Source organism: Aotus nancymaae, unplaced genomic scaffold, assembly GCF_030222135.1.
Source record: "Aotus nancymaae isolate 86718 unplaced genomic scaffold, 86718_ANA_hifiasm-v0.15.2.pri h1tg000044l, whole genome shotgun sequence".
Lineage (NCBI taxonomy): Eukaryota > Metazoa > Chordata > Mammalia > Primates > Aotidae > Aotus > Aotus nancymaae.
In genome coordinates, this window is record NW_026988458.1 from 456,044 (window position 1) to 478,640 (window position 22,597).

Sequence of the window (22,597 nt, forward strand, 5' to 3'; positions counted from 1 at the left end):
TTATATGATTATATATAGAGGATTATATAAAGGGAATTAGCTGAGTAGTAACACTATAAACTGAGATATTCTTCAGGCCTCAACTGTGCCAGGATTCTGCTTAGCTCTCCTTCCTCAGTGCCCATATGAGGGGTTACCCACACTCAAGATGAGTTTTGTAGAGTTCTGCCCCACGAGACTGGTCCACATGGCTGGTGGGGCGGACAGTGCTAGGTGAGGGTCTCCTGGGGAGCTTGACACGGTGAGGCACAGATAAAGCCGCCGCCGGTCCAGACCCACTGTGCGCTGACACCTCATAAAATAATAAAAATGTGTCAACACTGAACACCAAATCCGGTTGGCATTTGAAACTCCACTCATGACGAACGGGCAGCAGTGGGTTTACTGCCCTGCACTCCAGGCCACAGAGCAGTGAACTGGACTCCAAACACGCACTGGCCTCACGGTGGTTCCTCCTGTCATGAGGATAAGACTGGCGATGCTCAGGCCTTGTCACAATCTGAACGAAGGGTCAATATGTAGAGAAACAGACTGACGATTTGACATCTCCCAAGGGAGGAACATAGAAACCTACAATCAAACATCAGACAAATGAGCTACATTTTCCTTTACTTCGGAATACAGTACTAAGGGCCTTGACTTGGGAGTAGCTCAGATGAAGAAGACCTGATGGTTTCAGTGGACCACAAGCCATGTGGTGTGGCCTGGGAGAGGGCACAAAGTAACCTGCCTGCTGTTCCCAGCAGGGACGATCACACACCTGGAGGACCCATCATACACCTGGAGGACCTGTCACACACCTGGGGACCCATCACACCTGGAGGACCCGTCACACACCTGGAGGACCCATCACACACCTGGAGAACCCATCACACATGGAGGGCCTGTCACACACCTACAGGGCTGCAAGGTGAAGGTTTCCAAGGCCGTTGTGAGTGCAGTGCACAGAGGACCTTTCTCCCCATGGCCACAGGTAACCCAGCGAGGAAGCCCATTCAACAGCAACCCGCCCTGGCGCGTGGTCCTGGCAGGCAGCAGGATGGCCTCCGCAGAGCTGGGATCAGAATGGGGTGTGGGAGTGCGAGCCCACTGGAGGGGGTCCCGGCAGTGAGGTGGCCCTGGACGTAGGGAGCCCTGGACGTAGAGAGCTGGGAAGCTTCTCTGCTTCCATCTCCATGCGACCTGGAGGGGTCTGGGGCATCAGGGAAGGGGAAGGCAGCCTCCGGGACAAGGTGAGCCGCCGAGGGGCTGGTGTCTGGACACAGTTTCCAGCAGGAGGGGAGCGAGGTGGTGAATGGGGGTGGGATCCATCCCCGGGGGCCCAGGGCCTCTGAGGTGGCAGGGTGCACTCACACCACACCCCTTCCTGTCGGGATGCGGAAGGCCCCGAGCCGGAGGAGAGGCAGAGGTGGACCAGCGAGTCAGCAGACGACCCAACCCACCCGTGACGAGTGCACAGAGGAGACGCGCCGCCCACCGGGTGCGGGGACTGCGGGCGTTTGCCGAGCTCCCCCTCCACCAGGTGTGTCCATGGAGCATCCGCAGGACCCCCGCCAGCCCTGGGCACAGGCCCCGCTGCCTTCCCTCATGCCTGACACCCGTCATCACCGACCAAAGAGCGTAAGCCAAAAATAAAACACTGAGGCGCCCGACCGTCTGAATGGACTTCCTCCCCGGCCAGGGCCCTCCTAAAATGTCCCTGAGAGGTGGGTTTAGGCCGTAACAGGAAGCGGGGTCAGGCATGCCTCGTCCCCTTTCCCGACGTGGACTGAAGTCGGATAGGGTCAGGCATGCCTCGTCCCTTTTCCCGACGTGGACCGAAGTCCGAGAGGAAACATTTCACAACCCTCTGAAGCTGCTACCCAAAGGCCTCTGCAAACAACAGCCTGGGTCTCCGGACCCTTGTCTAAACCCAGGCATTCCTTTCTATCGATCCTAGGTCTTTAGATCAACTTAACCAATCGTCCACCGGAAAGTTTTTAAATCTGCCTATAACCTGAGGGTTCTGCTCTCCTGACTACTGTGTGGTCCTGCCTTTCTGAACTCAACCAACGCATTTCTTAAATGTATTGGCTGAAGTCTCGTTCTCCCTAAAATGCATCAGAAACTGCCTCCGACATCCTGGGGTGTCCCCAGGCCCTCCTGAGGGCTGTGTCACCGGCAGAGGCCACTCATCTTTGGCTCAGAATAAATCTCTTTCCACATTTTACACGTTGACTCTTTGTTGACTTACCCAGAGCTGTCCCTCCACCCTTCTGTGGAGGCAGCCGTTTGCAGAAGCGGAGCAGAGCCTCAGCGGGACCGCTGAGGGGTGAGCACTCCCTGAGGGCAGGGCTCAGTGTCCACTGAGTGTGCTGCAGAAAGTCTCGGTGGCCAGCCACCCTCGGCGCTTGTGAAGGCCGCTGGCTGCTCCCGCCTTGCTCCAGTGTGGGTGGCGGGGGTGTGCTGGGACCCTGTGCCTTTCTCAAAGGCATCAAGGAGCCAGGGAGACCTCAGAGCACCTCTCAGTGGGTCTGTCTTTCCTACCTTGATCTTTGAGCCTCTGAACTTGATGAAAGTCTCTTATGTGTAAATGTCTTTTCTGTCCAATGCCAGAGAACTTTGAACTTCATGGAATCCTGCAGTGTTTTCGTCAGCTCAGCTCTAAACAGCTCTAGGTTTTAAGATGCTATCCAATGTGACCGTGGCCATTTCACGTGGCACAAGGCTTGCTTATGATCACAATTCACAGAGCTGCTGTTTTTTAGCTGACACTTGGCCCAAGTGTGGCCCCTGGGGGCACAGGGCTGTTTACTTGTCTTTTAAAGAACCCTAATCTGGCAGGGGTTTTTTGCCAGTGGCTGGTGGGCTGGGAGTAAAGGAAAAGGCACTCCGGCTGAAAACCTCACACCCTAACGGCCCATGGGCAGCAACAGTTTCCCCCAAAACAGTGGTTGCCACAGTAACCGGGGTGGTGTTGCCAGTGGCTACCAGGAGACCCCTCCTGCCAATCCCTTTCCTCATTAGAGAGGACAATTTGAAATCCCACAAAAGCCAGGGTGGTTGGAATTGGGACGGGGCTCAGCCCAGCCAAGCTCAGCCCCGAGGCAGCTGCCCGGGGCACTGTTTGTTCTGGCTGCGACCAGGGCCAGCGCTTCACAGCAGGAGGTGAAGACGCCAAGCTCTTGTTGGTGAATATCACACGGGGGCCGGGCTTGCTGCAGGAGCAGCGGGGGTCCAGCCAGGGGCTTCTGCGCCTCTGTGCCTCTGCCGTGGCTCCTCCCATGGCTTTCCAGAGCTGTTTCCCACCTCTCCCTGAGCAGCTGAAGGGCACAGGGGGCTGAGGCACTGCGGAAGCCATGGGGACCGAGCCCCATCCCAGCGAGGCTGAGGCACCAGGAAGACGGCCAGCCCAGGCCCTCTCGCCTCTGGCCAGGATACTGTTTTTCCCCTCGGGCTATGCTGGGAGGAAGGGTCGTGAGTGGCTTGTAATGTCAAAACAAAGTGGAGGGCTGCCCAGGGGAGGGAGGAAGGCCTTGGCTCTTTTGAGCCAGTGGGAAGGAAAGGGAAGAAAGCCAGGATTTCCTCAAAAATATTTCCCCACAGCCGGTCATCTCCCCAGGGGCCGATACCTCATCCTCACTCTGGGCACAAGGACGGCCCCTTCCTAGAGCCCCTTTAGAGCTCAGTTCTCTTCAGACTACACTCCTTCCTGGCTGGATTCTGGAGGCCATAACTGGGAACCTACCAAGTGGGGCCCGTTAGAGGTGCTGGCTGAGTTCCGTGTGACCCCATCGGGGTGGCTCACAGCACGTCTCTGCAGCGACACACTCGGGTCTGGATTTCCAGTGTGTGTGTGTGGAGCCCAGTGGTGAGGCAGGTCACCCCTGAAAGGCATCCCCTGGGCACACGCCGGAGTCCCCTGCAGTTCAATTCACTGTAGCCAGTCAGCCCACAGCGCACACAATCTTTCTTTTCCCATTGAGTTGTCTTGGCACCTTGGTTGAAAAGTAATTTGCCATGTATGTGTGGGTGAATTTCCTTTATTTTGAAGTGATTTTTAAAAGGAAAATTACAAGGCCCCTTCTTCTGATTTTGGCCCCACACCCTTTCCCTGTGTCCGACTCATCTCCATCCATCCTGGCGTCTAGTGGTTTCATAAAAAGTGAAACACATACCCACCATTATGACCCAGCGATTGCAGGCCTGCTATCCCAGAGAAATTAAAATGTTTAGTCACACAGATGATCGTACCAGCTTCATCTGTAACAGTGAACACCTGGGAACAGCCCCAGCATCTGCCAACAGGTGAGCGTTAAATGCACGGTGCTGTCTCCACACCACACAGCACGCCCAGCAAAGCAGAGAAGCAAACAGGAGAGAAACCCCCGCAAAGGCCGCGTTCCGCGCTCCATTTACGTAACCCTCTTAAAGGACGAGTGATGGAGGCGGCAGACGGGCCGGCGGGTGCCCTGGCCGAGAAGGGCGGCGTGGGGCACGCCTCACCCTGTGGGGACGGATGGTCACGCAGCTCGAATGTGGCTGTGGTTACAGGAATCTACACGTGTGGCCACACATCACAGTCTCCACACGGAGTCACAACCGGAATAAAATGAACACGTGGAAACCCAGGATGTCCAAACGAGCTGTGCGTCCAGTGACGGCTGTGGCGCTTGTATGTTTCCTGGTTTTAAGAATTCGCGGTAGCTCCGCAAGGCGCTGCATCGTAGGAAGCTGAGGGATGGAAGATGGGACCTTTCTGGACTATTCTGCAACTTTTTGTGAAGCTATAATTAGCTCAAAATGCAAAGCTAAAAATACTAAGGACTTAGAAATAAACTTGACAAAAGATATACAAGTCCTGTATACTGAGAACTGAAAAACACCCATGAGAGGAATGAAAAAAGGCCTAGATAAATGTTGCCATAGCGTGTTCATGGAACATGCCAACGCTCCCCAAATTGACCTCTAGAATCAACACAATCCCAATCAAAATCCCAGCAGGACTTTTGTAGAAATTAGCAAGCTAATGCTAAGGTTTATACAGGAATGCACAGGACTTAGAGTAACCAAAGCAAGCGTTAAAGACAGCAAAGTTGAAGAATTTATACAGCTTGATTTAATGAAGACGGTCAATATAAACATTATAACAGACAAGTGGGTCAATGGGACAGAACAAAGCCCGGACCTACTCACCGATGGCCAATGGACTTTTGATAAATGTGCAGAGGCAATTCAGCAGGGAGAGCATAATCTTCTCCACAAGGAATGCTGGGTCATTTGGACACTCATACGCAACAAAACAAAACAGGTACAAATCCTCAAAACCCTCATCTCACGCCACATACAAAAGTTAATCTGGGGCCAGATGCAGTGGCTCATACCTGCAATCCCAGCACTTTGGGAGGCCGAGGCAGGCTGGGAAGTGCGAACCAAGACCACTATGAGAGGTGCCTACAGACAAAAGTGGTCCTGCCAGGGGGCTGGTGAGGGTGCAGCCCACTGACAGGCTGGAAACACAGGAGCCACAGGGAACGGTGCGGCAGTTTCTTAAGAAGCTACACAGAGTCGCCATATGACCCCGATGTGCCTGTTCTGGGAATGTCCACAGAAAGACTGCATTGTAAACGTTCACAGCCACCTTGCCTGTAATCACCAAAATCTGAAACAGCCTGAACGTCCTCCACAGGTCAGTGGACGAACCAGTTATGATGATACGCCCGAGCAACCAGTGACATCCAGCACCGAGGAGGGCGAGTCTCAAGATAATTATGATACGCCCGTGCAGCCAGGGCCGTCCAGCACCGAGGAGGGCGAGTCTCAAGATAATTATGATACGCCCATGCAACCAGTGCCATCCAGCACCGAGGAGGGTGAATCTCAAGATAATTATGATACGCCCATGCAGCCAGTGCCATCCAGCACCGAGGACGGTGAGTCTCAAGATAATTATGATACGCCCGAGCAACCAGTGACATCCAGCACCGAGGAGGGTGAGTCTCAAGATAATTATGATACGCCCATGCAGCCAGTGCCATCCAGCAGCGAGGACGGTGAGTCTCAAGATAATTATGATACGCCCATGCAGCCAGTGCCGTCCAGCACCGAGGAGGGCGAGTCTCAAGATAATTATGATACGCCCATGCAGCCAGTGCCGTCCAGCACCGAGGAGGGCGAGTCTCAAGATAATTATGATACGCCCATGCAGCCAGGGCCGTCCAGCACCGAGGAGGGTGAGTCTCAAGATAATTATGATACGCCCATGCAGCCAGTGCCGTCCAGCAGCGAGGAGGGCAAGTCTCAAGATAATTATGATACGTCCATGCAGCTAGTGCCGTCCAGCACCGAGGAGGGCGAGTCTCAAGATAATTATGATACACCCATGCAGCCAGTGCCATCCAGCACCGAGGAGGGCGAGTCTCAAGATAATTATGATACGCCCATGCAGCCAGTGCCGTCCAGCACCGAGGAGGGCGAGTCTCAAGATAATTATGATACGCCCATGCAGCCAGTGCCGTCCAGCACCGAGGACGGTGAGTCTCAAGATAATTATGATACGCCCATGCAGCCAGTGCCATCCAGCAGTGAGGACGGTGAGTCTCAAGATAATTATGATACGCCCATGCAGCCAGGGCTGTCCAGCACCAAGGAGGGCGAGTCTCAAGATAATTATGATACGCCCATGCAGTCAGTGCCATCCAGCACCGAGGAGGGTGAGTCTCAAGATAATTATGATACGCCCATGCAGCCAGGGCCGTCCAGCACTGAAGAGGGTGAGTCTCAAGATAATTATGATATGCCCATGCAGCCAGTGCCATCCAGCAGCGAGGAGGGCGAGTCTCAAGATAATTATGATACGCCCATGCAGCCAGTGCCATCCAGCAGCGAGGAGGGTGAGTCTCAAGATAATTATGATATGCCCATGCAGCCAGGGCCATCCAGCACTGAGGAGGGTGAGTCTCAAAATGATTACACTGTGAAAAAATGTCGGGCAATAAGAGTATACACGCTGTGTTTCCCAGGGCAGAAATGAATCGATATACAATGACAGAAAGGTAAGTGTGATTGGAAGGGCAGGAGGGTGGGGGATGGGGTGGGGAGGGGACAGGGTGGTGGCCGGCCTGTGGAAGGGACGGGGTGGGGGCCGGCCTGGGGAGGGGTTGGGGTGGGGGCCGGCCTGGGGAGGGGACGCGATGGGGGCCGGCCTGGGGAGGGGACGGGGTGGGGGCCGGCCTGGGGAGGGGACGGGGTGGGGGCCGGCCTCGGGAGGGGACGGGGTGGGGGCCGGCCTGGGGAGGGGACGGGGTGGGGGTCGGCCTGGGGAGGGGATGTCCATGGTCTCGATTGTGATAATGATTCTGTAGGTGTAGCAGAATATCAGAACTTATCAAACTGTACATCTTAAATATGGGCATTTTATTGCCTGTCAAAAAAATGTAAACAAAGCTGAAAATGGACAAATTACCACAACACATGACATCCAACTGTAAGGAGATGGATTAGGTAGAAGGAAGAATTCTTTAACACAGAATATGGGTCTCTGAGGGAAATACTATCTCGTGATTTTCTCGCTTTGGGGTGTGTTTAAACTGTAGGACAAGGAGTGAACCCTAAAATCTGGTGAGAGTCTGAGAAGCAGCAGAACGTCACCCCGTCAGTCACCCGCAGGCGCCATCTGCAGGCGCCTCCATCCCTGCTCCAAGGGCTCCCGCCGAGGGAGGGGTGTGCTCCCTGCCACGCGGCTTCTGCTTGTGCACTGCCCCTCCCTGAACTCCCTACCTGAGAGTCTCTTGCCTGGACTGGTTGGAAAGTCTACACATGGAAGAAGGGGTGGTCTCACGGAGTCACGTCCGCCCAAGGGAAACTGCCCAGGAGCCAGAGAAGCACCCGCAAAGTGGGCCTCTCAGACGTGGCTGGAAGGAAGCCAGGCAACAGGTTCAGCTGCAGGGTTTTGTGGCAGAATGAACCCTCTGTGGTGAACAGCGCTGGGTTACCTCGGGGGACGGGAGGGAGCCCTGCGGGTGCCGGTCACATCCCAGTGGGAGGGAGCCCCACGGGTGCCGGTCACATCCAGCGTCTCGGTCTGGGTGGTGGGGATGGTTTGCCAAACCTGTCAGTTGTGCACATGTTGAGTGTCCACAGAAACACTGGGACGTGCACGTGTGAACACACGGACGCTGCGCCCTCCCTAATCTACCCCCGCTTTACCCAGTGACCTTCGGCCACCACAGCCACTTCCCTCTCACCACCCATGGGCTTTCTGTGGTGGTCCCAGCCTGGCCCTGGAGGCTGTGACCTGCCTCCCTCCGGCTGGAGGCGGCCAGAGAGACCTTCCTGTCTTCAGCCTGGAGAGGGAGCGGCCACCAGGGCCACCAGGCCTCGGCTCCTTCAGAGGGTCTGGGGAGGGTCAGGCCTGCTAGTCCACGGGCATCACCGTGTCTAATGTGGGCCCTTTGATGTGGGTGGTGCTGATACTCCCACTTTACAGGTGAAGAAACCGAGGCTCCAGGTTCCGCTGCCAGGGCGTGAATGGGAGCATGGTCTGGACAGGGCTCCTGGACCATAAGCATCATGGGAACCCTGAGGAATGCAGGTCCTTGGGCCCCTCTGGCCCTGTGGGATCAGATGCTGGTGAGGGCTCAGGGTCCCCACGGGCCCTCCAGGGAACTCTGACCTGGGAAGTGGAGCAGCACTGATTTGGAGGTGAGGACACATCAGGACGTACCTTGCTCTGCAGCCGCTGCGCTGACGCTCAAGAGAATATCACGAGACGGCTCAGTCTCTGTGCTCCTGCGCCCCCGCCCCCGTGCTCCTCTGAACCCCTGTGCTCCTGCAACCTGCCCCCGTGCTCCTCTGACTCCCCCGTGCTCCTCTGCCCCCGCCCCCATGCTCCTCTGAACCCCCGTGCTCCTGCACCCCCACTCTGTGCTCCTCTGAACCCCCGTGCTCCTCCGCCCCTGCCTTCATGCTCCTCTGCTTCTGCCTCGGTGCTCCTCCATCCCCCACCCTAATGCTCCCGTGTCCCCACCCCAGTGCTCCTCTACCGCTGCCTTGCCTGACGGAATGTGCCTTTGTGTTTCTTGTGACTAATCCCGAAGAAGTCTGGGCCGCTGTGTGTTTGACAATGGGCTCACGGGACAGAAGCTACTGGACTGCACCTTGCAGATGGCGCGTCTCTACAGGCACCGCCAGATTCCCGGGAGGTTCCTGGGGGCCTCCAAGCCTTGTGCAGACCCAAGGCCACCTTGTCACCCTGGCCACAGCCCAATGCTGGCTGCTGGGCATCAAACCTGCAGAAATGCATAAGCGCACCAGAGACATCTGCCCTGAGCCCAGGGTTCCTCCTGGGCCCAACATTCTGTCCAGGTAAGTCCACTTTTTGGCTGCTGCTCCCAGGCATGGCAAGACTGCAACCCCCACAGCCTCCCACTCCGGGGCAGCCTGAGGGCAGTGTCACAGGCCTGGGACCGTCAGGCAGAACGGAATGTGGCTTTTCCACTGGGGGGTGCTGGCTCGTGTGGCACTCACAGGTATGGCAGATGGCCTTGCCGGACGGTCTGGGACTCCAGGGACTGTGGGAGAAAGGCCCACTGGCAGTGCTGCCCAGGGCTCCCGAGGGGTGCTAGGACGTGAACCAGCTGCGCGGCACAGTGGGTCACCTAGGGTGGCCCTGCCTGGTCAGTGAGAACAGGCGGTCCCTCACAGCACCATGTCACTCCCTGTCCAGTCCTGGCCCGAGTGCCTGGGAAACAGGCACTGTGTGCCCGAACAGGCTCAGACCAGTCTAGGCCCCCAGGAGAAGCGGCGGGCAATGACGCGGTCCCCACAAGCCGAGCGCATGCTGTCGGGATCCGTCATCTCCTCCTCGCCCCACCAGGCTCCTGAAGCTGCCGAGTGAGCAGCGGGAGGCGGGGGCTTCTCGCACAGAATGAGGCTGTGGACTTTACCACCGGCGGCCACCATCACCTGCTCTGCAGGGCCTGGGCCAGCCCTGGGAGGGGGCGGACGGAAGGAGGGGCAGCACTGCCCGGGGCTCGTTTGCCGTCTTCCCGACACCAGCTCAGGGACGATGGGTGTGTATCACCGAGGACCAGGGTCGCATCCCAAGGCCGCCTTGGCTTCCCCGCTGCACTGTGTCTGCACGCGGCCTGGGGGTCTGTGAGGCCAGACTGCAGGGCAGGGGCCCACGGCTGCGCCAGCTTCTCTCCTCACTCGGCAGAGCATCCGCTGCTGGAGCCCGACGGCCCTGGCCAGTGCAGTCAGGACTTAGCTTCCCAGCCATGGCGGAATCGCAGCCTCCCAAAGGCACAGCGCCCAACTTCTCCCCTGCCAAGCTCACAGCCTTCTCCTTGGCAGGCAGCCCTTTCTCCTGCTGGACCCAACCAAGGGCACACTGACCCGGGGACAGCGCACTCAGCGTCAGCCTCCAAGGCCTCGGAGCCACGCAGACCCAGTGCAGGATTAGAAACAGACCTCCTGGGAGGCAGAGGGCCAGGCCTCCTGGTTTACAGCGTGCCGAGGCAGCTCGCACGTAGCTCACACGACTGTCACCACCCGTGATGTGCTTGTGTTTCCAGTGTACCGATGAGGAAACTGAGGCCGAGTGAGGGCCAACAGCCTGCCCTGGGCTCGTTGGTGATGCAGCGAGTCCCGAGACCCCCCACACTCGGGGGGCCTGGGATGGGGTGGGGTGGCAGCGCCCCTGGAAGTCCCTGGGAACCTGCACCAACCCCCAGGCCCTGCTTCCCTCTCTCTCGCAGGACCCCTGGACCTGGCGTTTCTTCAGTTTCTTCACCTCTGACCAACCAGGAGCTGGGCCCACCCCAGGGCATCAGTTTCCAGGGAAGCCTCTGCCTGTCTGGGAGCCTCCGCCCCTGCCAGGCCACGGCCTTCACAGGTGCCCTGCACAGTCCCCCACCCCTCCGAGGGCAAAGGCTCCGCGAAGACTTTCTTCTCTGGCTCATCCCCTTAAGGAGCGGTAAAAATGAGCCCCCGGCCTCACGGGTCCGGAATGCGCTCCCTCCACGATGGGAGCTTCTTGGCCTCGGCTGTGCTGGGCGGGGGCTCCTGGGGCCTGGCCGCATCACGATGAACAGTCTTCACTTAAAAGGATAAACAGAAATTCCATTTCCCTTTTACATACTTGAATATTTCAAAACATCTGGAGGATGCGGTGTTTTCCTTCCAAGCATCTCCGCGGAGCTTTGTGGGTTACCGCGGAGGAGCCGGCATTCCTCAGGGAAACTGGCCTGAGCGTTGCATAACGCAGGCAGGCTGCCCTGCTCACGTCGCCAGGGGGTTACGTGCGTATGTTTCCAGGAGACTTGCTGGAACATCTTCCCTGGATCTTGTCAGAACTGGATGTGGAAAGCAGCTTGGTCCATCCAAGGTCCACAGAGTGACCTGCCAGGGAGCCTGTCGGCCAGGAGTGAGGCGACACCGCACTTGGCCTCAGGAGCTGGAAACGCCGGTGAATTCAGACGCGCCAAGCCTGCTGCCTTAGTCACAGTTAGTCATTATTCTTGGTCTTACTGGAGCAGGAACGACTGCCATGCGGCGGGCGGGCAAGATTCACTTTCGGAAGGATCCCCGTGTAGACAGGCGCTCTGTCAGAGCACTCGTGGGGAGTGTGGCGTGTGTGGAGCCAGGCACCGGGCTGACCCTACCGTCCAAGCATCCATGCGGCCTTCAGCAGAACAGGAGAAAGCCCAGGACTGCACTTTGAAGTCCCAGACCTGAGAAATGCAAACTTGAGATGGAAAGGAGGGTGGAGAGAGAGCGGGCCGCTGGATCGGCCATCAGAGCAGCCTCAGCTGCTGCCCCACAGGCCTGGTGGGTGCTCCAGGGGCAGGGCGGGGAGCAGCATCCCCAGCGAGCAGCTTGCCCCACGCATGAAGGTACCCACACACTTAGCCCCTTGCTAAGAGTTTCACTGGCCGGAGCTCCGTCCGAGTCCAGGGCCCCACTCAAGGGACTGCTGTCCCCGTTGTGAAGAAAGCCTGTCAGGGTCAATGTCCTCCACAGGGAAGCACAGTCATCTTTTGTCAGACAGAACTTCGCGAGCCTGAAACAGCTGGTAGTGGCCCCAGATCCAACATCTGACCCCAGAGCTGAAGGGCACAGAGAGGGCGCAATAGAGATGGCAGGTGCCCCTCAAAGCTCTCAGGAGAGGGCACCAGTTGGGATCTCCCAGCACCCTTGGCCTCTGGGCTGATCTGGCCTCGAAAGCCCCGAGAGGGCTGGATACAAGGAGACAAAGCTGGAAAGGACGGGAGGTGGGTGGCTAAGGACAGGATCTGGATGCGGCGGGGAGGCGGGTGGCTTTGCTATAAACAATCGTCTCAGCAATGTGGCACTGCACTTGTGTGGGCAGGTTCCCGTGTACGCATAACCTCTTCTAAAACACACTTTCTTTGAGGTGAAGTTTGCTTAACAGCCATTTTAAAGCACATACTTCGCGCGTGATGCTGTAATCACGACGTACGACTCCTGCTTCTCTGGTTTCAGAACATTTTTGTCCCTCCAGAACAATGCCTCGTACCCATTAAGTAATCACACCTCATTCCTTCCCCAGCTCTGGAAACCAGAGGTCTGCTTCCTGTCTCTGTGGCTGTGTCTGTTTGGGGTATTTCATATAAAGGAATCACGCAGCACGTGAACATTCGTGTCGCTTCCTTCAGTGAAAGTCACATTTCCGGGGCTCATCCGAGTGGTGGTGTGTCTCAGCATCGCCCTTGTGTTCACAGATGTGTAATATCACATCCCAGGGACCTGGCACCATTTGGAATCCCTTCATCTGCTGGTGGACACCCATCTCCGCTTTGCAGCGTTAGGAAGGACGGAGCTGCGAACATCTGTGTGCGTGTTTCTGAGGGGACGGGTTTTGTTTCTTTTGGGTACATGCTTAAGAGGTGACTGCTGAGTCCCCTGCCAAGTAGACACATAACCTTTGTCAGGAACCAGCAAAACGTTTTCCACGGCAGATACATCATTTTACACTCCCACTAGCAACGTCCGAGGGTTCCCATTTCTCCATATTCTCGCCTTTTTCTACTTAGAGCTCCAGGCAGAGGGAACAGAGCAGGTGAAGACCAGAGGCCCAGCAGGCAGCACTTGGCCGGAGCTCACCAGGGGCCGGACGGCGTCACGGGAGGCCGATGCCCATCGGCAGACGGCGACGAGCGCTGGGGCGGCTGGGCCGTGTCGCTCATGCACGGGGAGCGGAGACGCTTGGAAGCGCTTTGCAGAGGTGAGAATATGGCCTGTTGGGAGAGCGCCTGTGTGTCTGGAATTCCCTGAGAAGGCCTGGAGGAGTGACACCAGTGACAAGGCCACTGCAGGAGGCAACGGCAGCTGTCGGTTGGAGTGGGATTGCCACGAGAAAGGGCTGCAGAGGAGAGGGTTAGCCTGGGAGCTTCTGCAGTCTGGGCGGGGGCGGAAGCAGCCTTCAGGGTGGTGGGTGGGTAGGAGATGGGGCACGGAGGGTTAGCAAGGACTCAGGGGAGCAGGTTCTGAGTTGTTTACCAAGAATTTACGTTAAAATAACGTAAGCTAGGCCAGGCGTTGTGGCTCATGCCTGCAATCTCAGCGGTTTGGGAGGCCAAGGCAGGCGGATCATTTGAGGTCAGGAGTTTAAGACCAGCTTGGCCAACATGGTGAAAACACATCTCTACTAAAAATACAAAAATTATCTGGGCTTGGTGGCACACGCCTGTAATCCCAGCTACACAGGAGGCTGAGGCACGAGACTCACTTGAACCTGGGAGGCGGAGGTTGCAGCGAGCTGAGACGAGCACTGCACGCCAGCCTGGGTGACAGAGCGAGACTCCGTCTAAAAAGCATAAGCTACTGATGGGCTGTACGTTGCTAAGCTGTAGGGCATCAGTGTCCAGGGCGGCTTTGTTCCATCAACAGCAAACAGCCGGAGTGGGCGGAGAGGGCAGGGGACATGACTGCTGCCTCATCTTAACGCCTTGGGCCCGATCATTTGAAAGGGCTCACAGTCCTCAGATAAACAGAGGAGGGGCGGAAGGGAATCGGCTTCTCTACCTGAACTCACGATACCAAACCTATCAGGTTTTCATTTCCCACCCCGCCCAGTTTTCCAACTCCTTGGACACCAACTGGATGTCCTGGAATTTGATTTAATTCTGAGACCGACCGCCTGGGTCGCAGTGCCCCCCGCTCCCTCCCGACATGGGGATGAGTTCACCACCCTGGGCGTTCTTGGAAGCCCATCATTTAGGACGTTTATGGAAGTTCCATTACGTAGGTGTGGGGCCGAGGAAGAGCATTTCCCCTCAGCCTTCCAAGGCTTTGCTGAAAATTCAACTCACAAAAGGCAGATTAGCTGGAGAAAAGGCACACAAATTAGTCTGATGTGTATGCGAGGGAGCCTTCAGAAAAATCATTCATCTTTACGCTTAGGTTCAGTAAAGTATGAGCAGCCGTGCAGAAATCGGATTGGACGCTTAGCTGGATCCGATGCCGGCGGACCGAGGGAAACCCACCCTGCCTGTCTGTCTGGGTTCTTCTCGGCCTCTCTGAGCAGCGCCCCTTCCCTCTGGGTGTCGCGGGACCCTCTCTGGAATGGGGTTCTTAGGAGCTACAGTCAAGCCAGGCAGGTCAGACCATTTCTTTATGGCCGGTTTGTACACAGAGAGGCAGAGGGACGTTTGGAGCCTGTGGAGGGTGGGGTGAGAGCACATTGCATGACAGCGCTGAATAAAGCGAGGCCCCGATCGCTGGGTGCTGGGTGCCTGGTGCGAATGAGGAGTGTTTTTAAAAAGCAGTAAAAACCATAAAAGGAAATCTCTTAGCTCCAAATCTTGAGGTTTAGCTGGAAATGACCTGTTTGCATCTTCAGAGCTGCAAGGCACTGGGCCCAGGCCCTCTGTGCAGGCCCCAGAGCAGCGGCTGGGAAATCGGACGGTGCGGAGGGCGTCCCGGGGCAGGGGGGAGTCTGGGAGGGCAGCGCAGGGCCTGTCGGGGGTGTCGAGCTTCACAGCAGACAAATCTGCCAGCCTGGCACGCGGCCTCCAGCCTGGGGCCCCACGCCTGCGGGACGATGGAGGGCAGGAGAGGAATGCCTGTGTGACACGCGGAGCGTTAGCTGGGTTTTCCTGGTCGAGGAAGCAGTCACGTCTGCTCCTGGTGTGGGGTCGCTTTGAAGGAGAAGCCTGGACACCGGTGCTCACAGGCCGGGCTTCCCCTGAGGGCCCTTCAACCCGCCCTTCGGGCTGTGGTCCCAGGGGCTGTGGGGGTCGGGTGCTGGGGCCCCTGGTTGACTCAGGGGTTGGTGGGGGCTCCTAGCAGAAGCTCTGAGGCCTCCACCTAATAACCCAGTGGGCTGCAGGCTGCGGGCAGCTGTGGGCTGGGCTGGGCTCACACTTGGTCCTGCAAGTGAAGCCACTTTCGGCACCAGCTTCTGGGCCAAGTCCAACCACCAAGGGGAAGTGAAATGATGCATTTCCAAATTTCAGTTCGGCAGCAATAAAAATATTTGGGAAATCTTTAACATTCACCAAGGAACTACTGCGGGCCAGGAACGCAAGGAGCACTTTCCACGTATTCTCCTCAACGGTCCTGACCAGCCGCGGCGGGCTCCTAGGAGCTCAGGCACTGCCCTGCCCACCGGAGCACGAGCAGGAAGAGATGAGATCAGAACCTGCTCCCCGCCCACCCTTCAGCCTCGCTCTGCCCTCTGCATCGCAGGGCTGGACATGGGGAACAGCTGGAGGCAGCAGGACTTGGGAGGGCAGAGCTGGAGGGACCCTGGGCTCTCACCAGCCACGCTTGGGAGGGCAGAGCTGGAGGGTCCCTGGGCTCTCACCAGCCACGCTTGGGAGGGCAGAGCTGGAGGGTCCCTGGGCTCTCACCAGCCACGCTTGGGAGGGCAGAGCTGGAGGGTCCCTGGGCTCTCACCAGCCACGCTTGGGGGGGCAGAGCTGGAGGGTCCCTGGGCTCTCACCAGCCACGCTTGGGGGGGCAGAGCTGGAGGGTCCCTGGGCTCTCACCAGCCACGCTTGGGGGGGGCAGAGCTGGAGGGTCCGTGGGCTCTCACCAGCCACGCTTGGGAGGGCAGAGCTGGAGGGTCCCTGGGCTCTCACCAGCCACGCTTGGGAGGGCAGAGCTGGAGGGACCCCTGGGCTCTCACCAGCCACGCAAGCCTGGCTCGGGAAAAAGTGTCGAGCCTGGCCAGGTGGCTCTGGGGCCACCAGCTTGGGTGACAGGTGCTCAGGGTTCTGGGTTTCCGGCCAGGAGGGAAGGGAGGTCAGCCACACACCCATATGCTGGGACTCTCAAGGCGTCTGCGCTCTCACAGAGACCTCACGTTGTCTGGGACTCTCAAGGTGGCTGCCCTCTCACAGAGACCTCACGTTTTGAGTGAGGATGTGTCAAAGTGCAAAATCAGTGACCACTAGCCGGGAGCTTTGGGCACCCTGAGGGGCCCTCTCTAGGGAAGGGAGGGGCCTGCTAGTCTCTCCTGGCGTCGGGGCGAGGCACTGCCTCGGGTGCTCCCGCTGCCCCACGGAGTGTCTGGGCCCCAGCAGGCAGCTGCACCCGAAATCTCATTAGTGGCCACACCTGCCGAGAGTGACACGTGTGCCCGCTGTGCCCGGGGTGGAATTCCTCAGAGCTGCTCCCCACCAGGCCGCTTTTCAGCTGCTGCGTGTTACTGCAGCGACATGCTGCGTCCTCTCTACCGTGCATAAGAACCGCCTTCCCTGCCCCTCCGAGAGGCAGATTGTGGGGCAGAAGCAGTGGCTCTGGGGCTGGGCAGGCAGCTCAAGCTGGGGTGCGCCACAGGGACAAATGGCCCCTCACGTCTTGGGCTTCCAGCGACAGCGTGCACTCCCACTCACACTACAGTCACGTGACGGTCAGCTGGGGCTCGGCTCCACGGCCTCTCAGCTCCGGAACCCAGGCTGAAGGGTGCCTCTCATGGGAGGCTCTGTGGCCCGGAGGCTGGGGACATGGTGGAACCACGTGACGGCCCCTGAGGCATCCGCTCGGCCAGGACCTTGGTGAAAGTGTCACCCAAACCTGACATTGAGGGGCCCAGGGAGAGGCAGGAAACGCCTCAAGCACGAATCCAGCTGGTCACCCGCCGTGCATCCTCGAGCGAGTGAGGACCTTCTCCTGGCCTCGGTGCCCTCAGCAGAGATGGGCATGGCCATGGCAGGACTGCTGGGTCCGGGTTTGTGCAGGATTGCTGTCTCTGCACCTGCTGTCTGTCTGTGCGAGGTCCTCTTATTCTGCCGGGGTCTCGGTGATGATTGGCAAGCTGGACAGCACGCTCTGAGCCCTGAGGTGCCAGCAGATGCAAGGGCTGTCTGTGGTCACTGTGGTTTCTGGAACCCTGTTTTCCATCTGAATGCCACATAGCCAGCTTTGGCTGTGGACAGAGTGCAAGCTCCGAATCTGCTCCCAGCATCGGGCCATCGGGGTCTCTCAATTTCCACTGCCAGCAAGGTGGGCTCCCCTGAGAGTGTGGGCGGCCGCTCCACTGGGCTGAGATGCTTCCTCTGTGAGACCTGGCTGACCCCCCATGGGCCTCCCAGGGCGTGTCCCACAGGCCCCACTGGGGACCCTCCACACAGGTGGCAATGTGAGGCCAGGCCTACTGGGAGCGCCCGGCATGGGATTGTGTCTCCTGGGGGCCCCTGGACTCCTGGACAGATTTCCGGTCCTTGTCTATTTCATTCCTGCACATCTGGGTTGACTTCACTGGCAACGAGGCTCCTGCGAGTGGCTTCGCTTTGTTTTACAGGGGGAAGAAGGATGGACACCAACTCCTTGATCCACGATCTATCTGGGGGCACCAAATTCAGAAGTTTTCTTTCCTCCCAACGTCAGAGGCAGTACCCTGTCCAGCCCCCTCTCAGATGCAGCAGGACCATGAGCTGCTTCTGGGAATGTTCACAAGCTGCTTGAGATGACTTCCTACCACTGGATCTGCACGGGGAGAGCAAGAGGGAGTGAGCCCGAAGTCCTCACTGTGCAACTCACCCGACCCTGTACTCCTGACTGTGCAACTCATCCCACCCTGTACACCCGACCGTGCAACTCATCCCACCCTGTACACCCGACCGTGCAACTCACTCCACCCTGTACACCCGACTGAGCGACTCACCCCACCATGTACACCCGACTGTGCAACTAACCCCACCCTGTACACCCGACTGTGCGACTAACCCCACCCTGTACACTCGACTGTGCAACTCACCCCACCCTGTACACCCGTCTGTGCAACTCACCCCACCCTGTACACCTGACTGTGCAACTCACCCCCACCCTGTACACCCGACTGTGCGACTCCACCCTGTACACCCGACTGTGCAACTCACCCCACCCTGTACACCCGTCTGTGCAACTCACTCCCACCCTGTACACCCGACTGTGCAACTCACCCCCACCCTGTACACCCGACTGTCCAACTCACTCCACCCCATACACCCGACTGTGCAACTCACTCCACCCCGTACACCCGACTGTGCAACTCACCCCACCCTGTACACCCGACTGTCCAACTCACTCCACCCTATACACCCGACTGTGCAACTCACTCCCACCCTGTACACCCGACTGTGCAACTCACCCCAACCTGTACACCCGACTGTGCAACTCACCCCACCCCGTACACCCGACTGTGCAACTAACCCCACCCCATACACCCGACTGTGCAACTCACCCCACTATGTCCACCCGACTGTGCAACTCACCCCACCCTGTACACCCGACTGTACAACTCACCCCAACCCGTACACCCGACTGTGCAACTCACCCCACCCCGTACACCCGACTGTGCAACTAACCCCACCCCATACACCCGACTGTGCAACTCACCCCACCCTGTACACCCGACTGTGCAACTCACCCCAACCCGTACACCCGACTGTGCAACTAACCCCACCCCATACACCCGACTGTGCAACTCACCCCACTATGTCCACCCGACTGTGCAACTAACCCCACCCCAAACACCCGACTGTGCAACTCACCCCACTATGTCCACCCGACTGTGCAACTCACCCCACCCTGTACACCCGACTGTACAACTCACTCCACCCTGTACATCCGACTGTGCAACTCACCCCACCATGTACTCTTGACTGTGCAACTCACTCCACCCTGTACACCCGACTGTGCAACTCACTCCACCCTGTACACCCGACTGAGCAACTCACTCCACCCTGTACACCCGACTGAGCAACTCGCCCCACCCTGTACACCCGACTGTGCAACTCACCCCACCCTGTACACCCGACTGAGCAACTCACCCCCACCCTGTACACCCGACTGAGCAACTCATCCCACCCTGTACACCCGACTGTGCAACTCACCCCACCCTGTACACCCGACTGTGCAACTCACCCCACCCTGTACACCCGACTATGCAACTCACCCCACTGTGTAACTCACCCCATCACTGTTTAACTCACCCCACTGTTTAGCTCACAGAGCTCTGTCATACGGTCCAGTGTCGCCCTTCTAAATACACTGTTGAGTCACTGAATCTTCAATTAGCCTGAGCTTTTCCTAACCAGAAACCATTCTGAGAGCCATGAGCATGTCTGTAGGCTCAGCTGTGAAGTTTCCAGATTCCAGGAGCACTTGCCCCGTCAGGGGCCAGGATACTGCCAGACCTGTGCTCACCACAGGTGTGTTGCCACTGCAGCTGTTCCAGTCCATGACACAGCCTTGTAATGTCAGCGTGGGTGTGTAAGTGCACCAGGAGCAGTCGGTGCCGTGCAGAGACCCTGGATGTGGCCGTCCACCCTCAGCAGCCCTACGTCCTTCCAGACCCTCCGTGTTTATTTCCCAGGGGACCTCTGGTTTGGAACCGTAACTGCAAAGAGGGAAGTCACAGAAGGTCAGTTGGATGATCTCGCTTGCCAAGAACTTACTGCTCCTCTAAAATTCTCTCGTAGTTTCTACATCCAAGACATGGGCCAAAACTTCAGAAGCCACTGGGTCCGCCTTGGAAGAACAAACTCTGCCAGGGCCTTTGTCAGTCATCCCGAGTCACTGGCACTCAGGTGTCCGGTGCCAGGAGAGGGGGTCTTGGCCCAGAGCTCACCCTCCCCTCCAAGGCACAGCTGGGGCACGCTTGGTCCCGCGGAGCTAAGATGCTCTGCACTGCGCTTTTAAGGAGCAGGGATCCTGCCAGGGAGGACTCTTAAACGGAACCACAATAAGCCGTGATTTACAGTCAGTCCCTGCATGCAGCAGATGCTGTGGGCCTGCTGAGCTCAGGAGCAGTGCACCTGCATGCCTGCCTCCCGGCCTGACCCAGCTCCAGCCTCTGTGCTCCATGCTGACTCCTGTCCCACCAGCACCAGCTGCTGATGGCGGGGGAGACATTCTTTCCACCCTAAGGATTTGTTTCCAGTAAACACAATTAGCACATAAAACTGTGCACCACGTGGTGAAAGGAATTAGGAAAATATGCCGTGTTTATTTTGTGGTTCCAAGAGCTGATATCTTTAAACCTTTGATCTGCCAAGAGCCCAAATCATGGGCAGGAAAGGAGGGATAAACCTGGCCCAAGCAGCCTATGGATAAACAGCCGCCCGGCAGGCTCCTCACAGAGCAACTCAGCTGCTGCTCCCGAGCTGTGCTTCCAAGTGTGGGGCTGTGTGGCCTCTGCCCCCAAGTGGAGGCTCCTGCAGAGCACAGCTGGGCCAGGAGCTGGGTGGCTGTGTTGGTGCTTCATTGCTGTACCTCAGTTTCCATCCAAAGAAGAGGAGACAGCACAGGGCTCTTGAGCAGAGCAAGACAGTTCTCATGAGATGCTGGGGGCAGTGTCAAATGATGCCAGTGACAGAAAAGGAAGCAGCCTGTGTTACCGGGACCATATGACCTCCGCACTGCTTTCCAGAAAGTTCCTGAATAACCCGCCCCTTATTTACATGTAATTAGGTGGAGGTATAAGCAGAGCCAGCCAGCAATCCAGGGGGTCCCTCTGCCTGTGGACGTCCCTGCTCTGCCTGTGCAGCAGCCTGGCTGTGCCCTGTTGCCCCAATTACCTCTTCCTTCACCGTCGGCTGAGGCATGACTCTCTCCTGATCAACGCCTCCTCCACAGTCAGCTCACGTGTGAATCTCTCCTGATCAACGCCTCCTCCACAGTCAGCTCACGTGTGAATCTCTCCTGATCAACGCCTCCTCCACAGTCAGCTCACGTGTGAATCTCTCCTGATCAACGCCTCCTCCACAGTCAGCTCACGTGTGAATCTCTCCTGATCAACGCCTCCTCCACCGTCAGCTCACGTGTGAATCTCTCCTGATCAACGCCTCCTCCACAGTCAGCTCACGTGTGAATCTCTCCTGATCAACGCCTCCTCCACCGTCGGCTCACGTGTGAATCTCTCCTGATCAACGCCTCCTCCACAGTCAGCTCACGTGTGAATCTCTCCTGATCAACGCCTCCTCCACAGTCAGCTCACGTGTGAATCTCTCCTGATCAACGCCTCCTCCACAGTCAGCTCACGTGTGAATCTCTCCTGATCAACGCCTCCTCCACCGTCAGCTCACGTGTGAATCTCTCCTGATCAACGCCTCCTCCACCGTCAGCTCACGTGTGAATCTCTCCTGATCAACGCCTCCTCCACAGTCAGCTCACGTGTGAATCTCTCCTGATCAACGCCTCCTCCACCGTCAGCTCACGTGTGACTCTCTCCTGATCAACGCCTCCTCCACAGTCAGCTCACGTGTGAATCTCTCCTGACTAACGCCTCCTCCACAGTCGGCTCACGTGTGAATCTCTCCTGATCAACGCCTCCTCCACCGTCGGCTCACGTGTGAATCTCTCCTGATCAACGCCTCCTCCACCGTCAGCTCACGTGTGACTCTCTCCTGATCAATCCCTCCTCCACCATCAGCTCACGTGTGAATCTCTCCTGATCAACGCCTCCTCCACAGTCAGCTCACGTGTGAATCTCTCCTGATCAACGCCTCCTCCACAGTCAGCTCACGTGTGAATCTCTCCTGATCAACGCCTCCTCCACAGTCGGCTCACGTGTGAATCTCTCCTGATCAACGCCTCCTCCACAGTCAGCTCACGTGTGAATCTCTCCTGATCAACGCCTCCTCCACAGTCAGCTCACGTGTGAATCTCTCCTGATCAACGCCTCCTCCACCATCAGCTCACGTGTGACTCTCTCCTGATCAACGCCTCCTCCACCGTCAGCTCACGTGTGACTCTCTCCTGATCAACGCCTCCTCCACAGTCAGCTCACGTGTGAATCTCTCCTGATCAACGCCTCCTCCACAGTCAGCTCACGTGTGAATCTCTCCTGATCAACGCCTCCTCCACAGTCAGCTCACGTGTGAATCTCTCCTGATCAACGCCTCCTCCACAGTCAGCTCACGTGTGAATCTCTCCTGATCAACGCCTCCTCCACCATCAGCTCACGTGTGACTCTCTCCTGATCAACGCCTCCTCCACCGTCAGCTCACGTGTGACTCTCTCCTGATCAACGCCTCCTCCACAGTCAGCTCACGTGTGAATCTCTCCTGATCAACGCCTCCTCCACCGTCAGCTCACGTGTGAATCTCTCCTGATCAACGCCTCCTCCACCGTCAGCTCACATGTGAATCTCTCCTGATCAACG

The 22,597-nt window shown here is 57.7% G+C and overlaps 1 long non-coding RNA gene and 1 pseudogene across 1 annotated transcript; both read right to left on the bottom strand.

Annotated features, from left to right (window-relative positions):
- Window positions 1-8,953: 8,953 nt before the first annotated feature.
- The window catches only part of LOC135268847 (uncharacterized), a 35,904-nt pseudogene continuing 22,260 nt past the window's right edge, over window positions 8,954-22,597 (bottom strand).
- On the bottom strand, window positions 15,968-21,223 carry LOC105729774 (uncharacterized). The gene is made up of 3 exons (XR_010337174.1): window positions 21,012-21,223; window positions 19,425-19,831; window positions 15,968-17,937 (listed from the first exon to the last, which is right to left on the bottom strand). It is a non-coding gene; the product is annotated as an uncharacterized LOC105729774 (long non-coding RNA).